Source organism: Pan paniscus, chromosome 12, assembly GCF_029289425.2.
Source record: "Pan paniscus chromosome 12, NHGRI_mPanPan1-v2.0_pri, whole genome shotgun sequence".
Classification (NCBI taxonomy): Eukaryota; Metazoa; Chordata; class Mammalia; order Primates; family Hominidae; genus Pan; species Pan paniscus.
The window spans coordinates 30,574,277-30,587,334 of record NC_073261.2 but is presented as its reverse complement, the minus strand read 5'-3'; the positions used below and the strand labels follow the sequence as shown (position 1 = coordinate 30,587,334).

At 42.4% G+C, this 13,058-nt stretch overlaps 1 protein-coding gene across 4 annotated transcripts in view; it reads right to left on the bottom strand.

Moving 5' to 3' along the window:
* TMEM131 (transmembrane protein 131) overlaps positions 1-13,058 on the bottom strand; it is a 243,309-nt gene that overhangs the window by 111,993 nt on the left and 118,258 nt on the right. The gene's annotated exons all lie outside the window — the stretch shown is intronic.

Sequence of the window (13,058 nt, the reverse complement as noted above, 5' to 3'; positions counted from 1 at the left end):
CTGTGCCCACAGACTGCACTGGAGAGGTAGGATCCCACAGGAGAGTTTCTCTGCTTTACCCAGGGAAGCAAAATCCTGGCCAAAAATCATTCTGTGGCTGACATTCTGTGGATTGCACATTATGAGGTCCACAATCATTCTGTGGCCTAACAGTTCAGAACAACAACAACAACAAAAAGTGGGAACAGGGTTTGGGTCCTGAGGCAGTGATAGATAGGTATCCAGAACAGGTCTGTAAGAACATATTTGGAGTTAGACAGTAGAACTCCTCAAACCAAGAAGCACTCAAATTGTTGAATTCCTCTTGCCTCTGTGGAGACTCAGATCCTTTAAATGACAGGCTCATCAATCCCAGGTGGGGTTACGACACCATGAAACAATTAGGGAAATGGGTACAAACCACATGGGGCCTCAAACTACAGCCATGATATTGCAGGAAGCTCAATCGATACAATATAGAAGATAAAAGTCTTCTTCCTCAAGCTTCATATAGACATTTACGTAGAAAACAACAGCGCACAGAAATAAAAACATCCTCCTTGCATCCTGAAAATTCACCAACTGTATGCTTTCTTAAGAAAAAAAATGCTTTTACAATTCAAATAGACTTCAGGCTAACTGGCAACCATTCATGCACATCCCTGTGAATTCCTTCTCAATGTTTTTCCTTGTGTGACTTTAGTACAATCAATCTCAGCTAAGATAAAGAAGACAGGATACATAATGGACAGGTAATTTGGGGTATCCTTCAAGAAGACAGGATTGGAGGTGGCCTCCTGCAGGAGAGGGCTGTGGGGAAAAGAGACAAGTGTGGAAGTGCTAGGAGCCTGGAAGCAGGAGTGGATCAGAATGCTTGATCTGCAATGCTTCTGAGGCTGGCCCTGCCCTTTCTTCCAGGGATCAAAGAGGAAAGGCATGGGCCACATCCCATAGAAATGGATGAACCCTTGCTCAGAGGAGATGAGTCATCTACTTATGTTGTTCAAAGTAGCTTGGAGTAACAAGAACAGAGGGAAGCTGTCAGGAAGGACATCAGCAGGCTATTTTAGTCGTTGCGTGCTCAAACAGGGCAGGCTGCCTCTAGCTCTGGGCAGTCCACACCACAGGAAGCAAAGGGAGCGGGCACTCCTTGGACAGACTTGCTCACAGACCTCATAGGAACAGCTTGCCTTCCTCCTCACCATCCTCCGTTCCTTTGGTGACATGAGCAGAATCTAGACCATGGAAAGTACAAGACCATTTGTAAACTCACAATGTGTTGCTTTTCTATACTATGTAACAAATTACCACAAACTTTGAGGCTTAAAGCAATGCCCGTTCATTATCTTACAATTCTGTAAGAATGCCTGGTTTATCTGCTCGAGGTCTCACAAGGAAATGCGGGTGTCAGCAAGATGTGTCCTCATCTGAAGCTCAAAGTTCTTTTAAGTTCATTCTGGTTGTTGATAAAATTCGGGTTGCTTTCAGTCTTTTGCCATATGACCCTACCATTTTCAAAAGCAGCACAAAGAAACTCTCTTGCATCCAATATCTCCCTTACCTCAAATACCTGACATTTCTGTTTCTAATTGCTAAAGCCAGATTTTAAAGGTTCATGGATTAGGTCAGGCTCACCCAAAAAAAATCTATCTCAAAGGTCAATTGATTTGGGGCCTTAGTTACAGTTTCAAAATCCTCTATAGCAACACCTAGATTGGTGTTTGATTGAATAATTGGGAGAATGTATGTACAGGTACATTAGAGGCCAGAAATTTTTGGAATTCTGGTCTATCTTAGAATTCTGCCTATCATAAGCAGGATATATGACTACTTGGCTGAACAGGTAAAATTTAAAAATAAAACAAAGATTTCCAAATGCCTGCCACTGCTGGTCCTGTTTGTTTCCATTACTGGCTGTCCAAAGACAGAAGTAGGGCCAAAAGGGACAGTGTGAGGTATTTATAAACCAAGCTGAAGCAGGCATACAGCTGTTCTCTGTGCTGTTGCAGCAGAACTACGAACTGTCCATATTTTCGAATAGTCTGAGGCTCAAAAGAATTAGAAAGCAGCAGCTATGAATTAAGAGACTAGCTTGGAAAGTAAACTGCAATTTTGTGGTCAAGGGCTAGTTTCCTACACCACAGAAAGATGACACTGCAGTGCCAGGAAACAGCTGAAGAAATGGCTTAGCAACTGCCCTGAGGCAGAGCTTATGAATGACAGTGACACAGCACTCTGTTAAGCATAGTTTTGGGCAGGAAGTCGGGTCAAATCAATATGCAGTACTTTGTACCACTCAATTACCGCAAAATACTACTATCCTCCTTTCAAAAACATTTTAGATTGAAGGCTGAGCTGGGGAGTTGATGTAAAATCTTTTATGGAAGATTGGGTAGGTAGGAATTGAAAAGCTAAGAGGCACCAAGTATCCCTTTAGGGGGCCTATTTGATTTTCTTGGAATACCAAAAAGTCATCAGAGAAAAATGCCTTTCATAAACTAAATTTATCTTGACAATAAAGACATCTATTTTTAGCAATAGTCTATTCAACGTCCATTTTTTTTATAGCCATGAAGTACCTACTTTAAACTTCAGATCTGAAATCAAGATTTTCTGAATGTAATAATTATATAAGCCAAAGATTTTAGTAAACCAAGTTTCTACCCAAAGCATCTTTTACAGCCTGCAATGAATGTCTGGAGTGAAACTGCCTTTGCAAAATTAGAACAGTAAGAGAAATCTGACATAGTTGACTCCATCTTGCTTCTGACCTCCAAGCTGTCCTTTGTCATTTCTGGGAACAGGCAAAGCTAACTTTGGGAGGAATTTAGTTTATAGTTTAACATTAAAGCAAGGATGATAATAACCTTTCCCAAAACGAAACTGCTTCTGAACACTAATGAAAAGCCATGAGGTTAGGGTTATGAGAGGGGCCTGAGATAACCGAACATTGTCTGGGAGATCATAAGGTTTCTAAATTTCCCAATCACTCCTGTAGGAAGCATTACTACTACAGAACCTAAGGTTGGTCTTTTGAGAGATCCTTTCAGATGTTTGCATTTCTGACAACTGGCTGACTCAACCGGTCCTGTGGCCCCCACCCAAAGGCTGACTCAGAGCAGGAGGACCATATTCCACACCCCTATGATTCCATCCTCAACCAATCAACATTCCTTATTCCCTAGCCCCCTGCCCACAAAAACTATCCTTGTAAAACCCTAATCTCCAAGCCTTCAGGGAGACTGATTTGAGTAATAACTCTATCTCCCGTGTGGCTGGCCTCATGTTAGTAAAACTCTTTATTGCAATACCATGGTCTCAGTGAACTGGTTTTGTCTGTATAGCAGGCAGGAAGAATCCGGCAGGTAATTATAGGAGTTGCTATGGAAACAGAAAAACATTTAACAGCACTGGCATAAAAATGGGGGGAGTGGAGAATGGGAGGGGAGCCAGTGGTGTCTAGACTGCCCCATGGGATTGTTACAAGGAGAGAGGAGGAAAGGGGGAAAAGAAAAGAGGGGGAGGGAAAGGGAGGAAGGGCAGAGAGAATACAGGTAGGCTTAAAGAATAAATTTAAACAAAAAGTCTGAAAACAAAGAAAGCTAATTTGATCTGTTTATTGTGAAACAAATTCTACAGGAGAGTAGGAATGATCAGGGTAATGACAGGAGTCAGCACTGGGGTCAAGAAAGAAGCAAGGGAAATTCTAGATGCACCCTTCCTGAAGGGCCTGATACTTTTTAGAAGATGCCATGAGTTAGAAAGACTCTAACTCCATTTTTGATATTCGACTGTTGATAGTTTTCAAGCCCCAATGATGCCCCTTTACCTTTAGCCCCAAACCTGGGCAAGCCAATAAAAAAGCCCTTCTCTCTCGGAGCTAGTGAGAAGTTCCAATCATGCAAACCCACTCCAGCCTTGCTCCCCAACCGCAATAAAAACCAATTGCTGGCAAGATGGCTGAACAGGAACAGCTCCAGTCTGCAGCTCCCAGCGAGATGGATGCAGAAGGTGGGTGACTTCTACATTTCCAACTGGGACTGGTTAGACAGTGGGTACAGCCCACGGAGGGCGAGCCGAAGCAGGGTGGGGCATCACCTCATCTGTGAAGCACAAGGGGTCGGGGAATTTTCTCTTCTACCCAAAGGAAGCTGTCAGGGACTGAACCTGAGGAACTCTGGCACAGATACTGCGCTTGTCCCATGGTCTCTGCAAGCTGCAAACCAGGAGATTCCCTCCGGTGCCTACCCCACCAGGGCCCTGGGTTTCAAGCACAAAACTGGGCGGGCATTTGGGCAGACACCGAACTAACTTCATGAGTTCTTTTTTTTCCATACCCCATTGGCACCTGGAACACCAGCAAGATAGAACCATTCACTCCCCTGGAAAGGGGTGCTGAAGCCAGGGACCCAAGTGGCCTGGCTCAGTGGGTCCCACCTCCATGGAGCCCAGCAAACTAAGATTCACTGGCTTGAAGTTCTCGCTGCCAGCACAGAAGCAGTCTGAGGTCAACCTGTGACAATGGAGCTTGGTGGGGGGAGGGGCGCCCGCCATTGCTAAGGCTTGAGTAGGTGGTTTTACAATCACAGTGTAAACAAAGTCACAAGTCACGGGGAAGTTCGAACTGGGCGGAGCCCACTGCAGCTCAGCACGGCTGCTGTGGCCAGACTGCCAGATTTCTCTTCTCTGGGCAGGGCATCTCTGAAAAAAAGGCAGCAGCCCCAGTCAGGGACTTATAGATAAACCCCCAGCTCCCTGGGACAGAGCACCTGGGGAAAGGGGCGGCTGTGGCCGAAGCTTCAGCAGACTTAAACATCCCTGCCTGGCAGCTCTGAAGAGAGCAGTGGACCTCCCAGCACAGTGTTCGAGCTCTGCTAAAGGTCAGACTGCCTCCTCAAGTGGGTCCCTGACCGCCGTGTATCCTCACTGGGAGAAAACTCCCAGTAGGGGCCAACAGACACCTCATACAGGAGAGCTCTAGCTGGCATTTGGCAGGTGCCCCTCTGGGAAGAAGCTTCCAGAGGAATGATCAGGCAGCGGTCTTTGCTGTTCTGCAGCCTCCGCTGCTGATACCAAGGCAAACAGCGTTGGGAGTGGACCTCCAGCAAACTCCAGCAGACCAGCAGCAGAGGAGCCTGTCAGAAGGAAAACTAACAGAAAGGAATATCACGTCCACTCAAAGATGCCATCCAAAGGTCACCAACATCAAAGACCAAAGATGGGAGAAACCAGCACAAAAAGGCTGAAAATTCCAAAAATCAGAAGGTCTCTTCTCCTCCAAAGATCACAACTCCTCGCCAGCAAGGGAACAAAACTGGATGGAGAATGAGTTTGACAAACTGACAGAAGTAGGTTTCAGAAGGTGGGTAATAACAAACTCCTCCAAGCTAAAGAAATATGTTCTAATCCAATGCAAGGAAGCCAAGAACTTTGAAAAAAAGGTTAGACAAATTGCTAACTAGAATAACCAGTGTAGAGAAGAACATAAATGACCCGACGGAGCTGAAAAATACAGCACGAGAACTTTGTGAAGCATACACAAGTTTCAACAGCCGAATTAGTCAAGTGGAAGAAAGGATATCAGTGATTGAAGATCAACTTAATGAAATAAAGAGCAAAGACAAGATTAGAGAAAAAGGAATAAAAAGGAATGAACAAAGCCTCCAAGAAATATGGGACTATGTGAAAAGACCAAATCTACATTTGATTGGTGTTCCTGAAAGTGACAAGGAGAATGGAACCAAGCTGGAAAACACTCTTCAGGATATTATCCAGGAGAACTTCTCCAATCTAGCAAGACAGGCCAACATTCAAATTCAGGAAATACAGAGAACAGCACAACAACACTCCTCGAGAAGAGCAACCCTAAGACACATAATCGTCAGATTCACCAAGGTTGAAATGAAGGAAAAAATGTTGGCCGGGCGCGGTGGCTCACGCCTGTAATCCCAGCACTTTGGGAGGCTGAGGCGGGCGGATCACGAGGTCAGGAGATCGAGACCATCCTGGCTAACACGGTGAAACCCCGTCTCTACTAAAAATACAAAAATTAGCCGGGCGTGGTAGCGGGCGCCTGTAGTCCCAGCTACTCAGGAGGCTGAGGCAGGAGAATGGCGTGAACCCGGGAGGCGGAGCTTGCAGTGAGCCGAGATCGCGCCACTGCACTCCAGCCTGGGCGACAGAGCGAGACTCCGTCTCAAAAAAAAAAAAAAAAAAAAAAAAAAATATGTTAAGCGCAGCCAGAGAGAAAGGTTGGGTTACCCACAAAGGGAAGCCCATCAGACTAACAGCGGATCTCTCTGCAGAAACTCTACAAGCCAGAAGAGAGTGAGGCCCAATATTCAACATCCTTAAAGAAAAGAATTTTCAACCCAGAATTTCATATCCAGCCAAACTAAGCTTCATAAGTGAAGCAGAAATAAAATCCTTTACAGACAAGCAAATGCTGAGATATTCTGTCACCACCAGGCCTGCCTTACAAGAGCTTCTGAAGGAAGCACTAAACATGGACAGGAACAACCAGTAGCATCCACTGTAAAAATATACTAAATTGTAAAGAACATCAACACTATGAAGAAACTGCAACTAACAGGCAAACACCAGGTAGCATCATAATAACAGGATCAAATTCACACATAACAATATTAAACTTAAATGTAAATGGGCTAAATGCCCCAATTAAAGACACAGACTGGCAAACTGAAAAAAGAGTCAAGACCCATCAGTGTGCTGTATTCAGGAGACTCATCTCACATGCAAGGCACATAGGCTCAAAATAAATGGATGGAGGAATATTTACCAAGCAAATGGAAATGAAAAAAAGCAGGAGTTGCAATCCTAATCTCTGATAAAACAGACTTTAAACCAACAAAGATCAAAAGAGACAAAGAAGGGCATTATATAATGGTAAAGGGATCAATGCAACAAGAAGAGCTAACTATCCTAAATATATATGCACCCAATACAGAAGCACCCAGATTCATAAAGCAAGTTCTTAGAGACCTACAAAGAGACTTAAACTCCCACACAATAATAGTGGGAGATTTTAACACCCTATTGTCCATATTAGACAGATCAACAAGACAGAAAATTAACAAGGATATTCAGGACTTGAACTCGGCTCTGGACCAAGCAAACCTAATAGACATCTACAGAACTCTCCACCCCTAATCAACAGAATATATATTCTTCTCAGCACCATATCACACTTATTCTAAAATTGACCACATAATTGGAAGGAAAACACTCCTCAACATATGCAAAATAACAGAAACCATAACAAACAGTTTCTCAGATCACAGTGCAATCAAATTCGAACTCAGGATTAAGAAACTCACTTAAAACTGCACAACTACAGGGAAGTTGAACAACCTGCTCCTGAACGGCTACTGGGTAAATAACGAAATGAAGGCAGAAAAAAGATGTTCTTTGAAACCAATGAGAACGAAGACACAATGTACCAGAATCTCTGGGACACATTCAAAGCACTGTGTAGAGGGAAGTTTACACCACTAAATGCTCATCAGAGAAAGCAGGAAAGATCTAAAATCGAAAACATAACTTCAAAATTAGAAGAACTAGAGAAGCAACAGCAAAAAAATTCAAAATCTAGCAGAAGATAAGAAATAACTAAGATCAGGGCAGAACTGAAGGAGATAGAGACATAAAAAACCCTTCAAAAAAATCAATGAATCCAGGAGCTGTGTTTTTGAAAAGGTCAACAAAATAGATAAACCACTAGCCAGACTAATAGAGAAGAATCAAATAGATGCAATAAAAAATGATATAGGGGATATCACCACTTATCCAACAGAAATACAAGCTACCATCAGAGAATACTATAAACACCTCTATGCAAATAAACTACAAAATCTAGAAGAAATGGATAAATTCCTGGACACATACACCCTCTCAAGACTAAACCAGGAAAAAGTCGAATCCCTGAATAGACCAATAACAAGTTCTGAAATTGAGGCAGTAATTAATAGCCTACCAACCGAAAAAGTCCAGGACCAGACAGATTCACAGCCAAATTCTATCAGAGGTACAAAGAGGAGCTGGTACCATTCCTTCTGAAACTATTCCAAACAACAGAAAAAGAGGGAATCCTCCCTAACTCATTTTATAAGGCCAGCATCATCCTGATCCAAAACCTGGCAGAGACATAACAAAAAAAGAAAATTTCAGGCCAATATCCCTGATGAACACTGGTGCAAAAATCCTCAATAAAATACTGGCAAACTGAATAGCACATCAAAAAGCTTATCCACCACGATCAAGTTGTCTTCATCCCTGGGGTGGAAAGGCTGGTTCAACATAAGCAAACCAATAAAGGTAATCCATCACATAAACAGAACCAATGACAAAAGCCACAGGATTATCTCAATAGATGCAGAAAAGGCCTTCAACAAAATTCAACACTCCTTCATGCTAAAAACTGTCAATAAACTAGGTATTGATGGAACATATCTCAAAATAATAAAAGCTATTTATGACAAACCCATAGCCAATACCATACTGAGTGGGCAAAAACTGGAAGCATTCCCTTTGAAAACTGGCACCAGACAAGGATGCCCTGTCTCATCACCCCTATTCAACATAGTATTGGAAGTTCTGGCCAGGGCAATCAGGCAAGAGAAAGAAATAATGGGTATTCAAATAGAAAAGGAGGAAGTCAAATTGTATCTGTTTGCAGATGAAATGATGATATGTTTAGAAAACCCCATCGACTCAGCCCAAAATCTCCTTAAGCTGCTGATAAGCAACTTCAGCAAAGTCTCAGGATACAAAATCAAGGTGCAAAACTCAGAAGCATTCCTACACACCACTAACAGACAAACAGAGAACCAAATCATGAGTAACTCCCATTCACAATTGCTACAAAGAGAACAAAATACCTAGGAATCCAACTAACAAGGGGATGTGAAGGACCTCTTCAAGGAGAACTACAAAACACTGCTCAAGGAAATTAAGAGAGGACACAAACAAATGGAAAAACATTCCATGCTCATGGATAGGAAGAATCAATATCATGAAAATGGCCATACTGCCCAAAGTAATTTATAGATTCACTGCTATCCCCAACAAGCTACCACTAACTTTCTTCATAGAATTGGAAAAAACTACTTTAAACTTCATATGGAACCAAAAAAGAACCCGTATTGCCAAGACAATCCGGGGCAAGAAGAACAAAGCTAAAGGCATCACACTATGTGACTTCAAACTATACTACAAGGCTACAGTAACGAAAACAGTATGGTACTGGTACCAAAACAGATATATAGACCAACGGAACAGAAGAAAGGCCTCAGAAACAACACCACACATCTACAACCATCTGATGTTTGACAAACCTGACACAAACAAGCAATGCAGAAAAGATTCCCTATTTAATAAATGGTGTTGGGAAAACTGGCTAGCCATATGCAGAAAACTGAAACTGGACCGCTTCCTTATACCTTATACAAAAATAAACTCAAGATGGATCAAAGACTTAAACATATGACCTAGGACCATAAAAATCCTAGAAGAAAACCTGGGGAATACCAATCAGGACATAGGCATGGGCAAAGACTTCATGACTAAAACACCAAAAGCAATGGCAACAAAAGCCAAAATTGACACATGGGATCTAATTAAACCAAAGAGCTTCTGCACAGCAAAAGAAACTATCATCAGAGTGAACAGGCAGTCTACAGAATGGGAGAAAAGTTTTGCAATCTATCCATCTGACAAAGGGCTAACATCCAGAATCTACAAGGAACTTAAACAAATTTACAAGAAAATAAGATCCCATTAAAAAGCGGGCAAAGGATAGGAACAGACACTTCAAGAGAAGACATTTATGCAGCCAACAAACATATGAAAAAATGCTTCTCATCACTGGTCATTAGAGAAATGCAAATCAAAACCACAATGAGATACCATCTCACACCAGTTAGAATGGCGATCATTAAAAAGTCAGGAAACAACAGATGCTTGAGAAGATGTGGAGAAATAGGAACGCTTTTTCACTGTTGGTGGGCAGGTAAATTAGTTCAACCATTGTAGAATACAGTGTGGCGATTCCTCAAGGATCTAGAACTAGAAATACCATTTGACCCAGCAATCTCATTACTGGGTATATACCCAAAGGACTATAAATCATTCTACTATAAAGACACATGCACACGTATGTTTACTGTGGCACTATTCACAATAGCAAAGACTTGGAAGCAACTCATATGTCCATCAATAGGCTGGATAAAGAAAATGTGGCACACATTACAACATGGAATACTATGCAGCCATAAAAAAGGATGAGTTCATGCCCTTTGCAGGGACATGGATGAAGCTGGAAATCATCATTCTCAGCAAACTACCACAAGAGCAGAAAACCAAACACTGCATGTTCTTACTCGTAAGTGGGAGTTGAACAATGAGAACACATGGACATAGAGGGGGGAACATCATACACCAGGGCCTGTCAGGGGCTGGGGTGCTAGAGGAGGGATAACATTAGGAGAAATACCTAACGTAGGTGATGGGTTGATGCATGCAGCAAACTACCATGGCACATGTATACCTATGTAACAAAACTGCACGTTCTGCACATATACCCCAGAACTTAAAGTATAATAATTAAAAAATAATAATAATGAGCAAACAAACAAAAAAACCAAGCTAGTCTTTCTCTGCTCTCTCCAGCCCTTTCTCACATCTGCCTACCATGGTCATCCCCTAGAATCTTCACTCGGTGAGTACAATAAACTTTTTCATTCTGCTGGTGTCTGTGCATATGTGACATCAACAGTCTTGATATCTGAACCAAATTTTGGGTGGGGCTCCATCTCATCTCAGCAGGATTAACACCACCCTGGAAGCAGAGAGAAGGCAGTTTCCACCCCTGCTAGTTAGACTGGGGAAAGGCTTGCTTTACAACAGAGCTTCCCAGTGGAGGGAAGACACAGAATGCAAGGCTGAAGAGCAGTCAGCGAATTTCTTCCCATTGCTGTAGGGAAAGGATACCGGCAGTGAGAGAGAATAAGCCAATACACAGACAGGCAGAAATAAGAGACAGAAGACTCCCGGTGGTGTTAGAGCAAGTGAATGCTGTTGTTCCCAGGTGCCAGCTGCATCTCTGACTTTCCTGCAGATATATTATGGTCCTCAGTATTCCAATATATTATCATTTTTGCCTCAGTTAATTTCAGGTTTCTGTCACTTACAACCGAACAACTACAGCCTTGACCAAAACAGAGGGAGATTAAAAGCACTCCATAATTACTATTAATTTTCTCACAATGTCAATAATGGTACTGTAGTTATGCAGAATGTCCTTATACAGTTGACTCTTGAACAATATGGGTTTGAACTATGAGGGTCCGCACAGATTTTCTTCCGCCTCTGCCACCCGTGACAGCAAGACTATCACTTCCTCCTCAGCCTACTCAATGTGAAGATGAGGTGAAGACCTTTATGATGATCCACCTCCACTTAATGAATGAGAATTTCCTTACTGTCTTCTTAACATTTTTTTTAGCTTCCTTTATGGTAAAAATACAGTACATATAATACCTATTACATACAAAATACATGTTAACTGACTGCTTATATTATCAGTAAGGCTTCTGGTCAAAAGTAGGCTATTAGTAGTTAAGTTTTTGGGGAGTCAAAAGTTACATGTGAATTTTCAACTACGCAGTGTGGTGGGGAGTCCGTGCCCCTAACCTGCCATGTTGTTAAAGGATCAACTGTATGGCAGTGTGTGCTCAAGAATTAGGAATGAAAGGTCATGAGGTCTGCTGCTTTCAAATGATTCAAAAACAAAAGTATAAATATGCAAAAATGGCAATAACCCCTGAGTTTATGTTTAAAGTACATTCATTATTTGTTCTTTCTACTTTGCTATATGTATGAAAACTTCCATAAAAAACTATCTTTAGAGGGGAGACTCAAGGTATGAATAACACGCCCAGCCCTTATGAAGATCAGTGCTTTCAGGAAATGACATGTAGTTCTCCCCAGGTGTGGAGGACACATAAGGAAGGTAAAAAGGCAGGTTTTATAATGAATTTAGCATTTATCCTGAAGGCAAATAGGAAACTATTAAAGGAATTTTGGGGGAGGGGAAGTGGGAAAAACGACATGATCAGATTTTGATGTGAAAAACATTTCGCTGTTGACAGCATGAATCCTGAACTAGAAAGTGGCAGGCATATGGTAACAGTCCAGATGAGAAATGATGTGGACCTGAGTTAAGAGGAGAGGGGTAAGTAGTGAGGATTAGAGAAGAACAGACATGAAAAATTCATAGGATTCCTTCCTGGAATGGATTTGACAGGAAGGGGATGGAGTGCTGTGAGGGAAAGGGAGGAATCCGGAAGCCTGAATATTCTGGCTTTGGTGACTGTGGTACCGTTCATGGACTGGAGATACAGAAGAGCAAGACATGGTGAGTTTAGTGTGGTGTTGGAGACACATGGTAAGTGAGGGGGGATGACAGAGATTGGGAGATTACAGGCATATGCCAAAGGCATGGAAGAGCCCACCCAGTAAGAAAGCGCAGAGTTGGTTGAAATGAGGTGAAGAAAGAAATGCAGCCGCACACAACCACAATTTGGGGATACACAGAGGAACATAAACCCTTGGAAGATAATTTTAAAAATAGCCTCAGGCACAGGAGGAAAACATGGACAATGGTTCACAAGGGTATAGGCAGGGAAAGATCTGAGAGGGAGGAAGAGGTCAGTGGTGCCAGGTGCCATGCACTCTCCAACAGATCAAAGTGTCACCAAACAAAAAGACCTAAAGTAGGGCAGTTCCAGGGTTGATTAATTTTAGCAGTTTGACAACATTATGAAGGACGCAGGTTCTTTCCATCTTTCCACTCTGTTAGACCAGTTGCCTTTCGTGACTGCATGGCATCAGTCCTCAGGCTAGAACCCCTCACTGATTGCAAGATGATTGCCACAGTATCCTAGGCACTGCAGGCAGACAGTATCTGGCATAGAAGATGGGCGTTTCTTTCTTGTGACTCTTTTTTTTTTTGAGACAGGGTCTGGCTCTGTTGCCCAGGCTGGAGTGCAGAGTTGTGATCT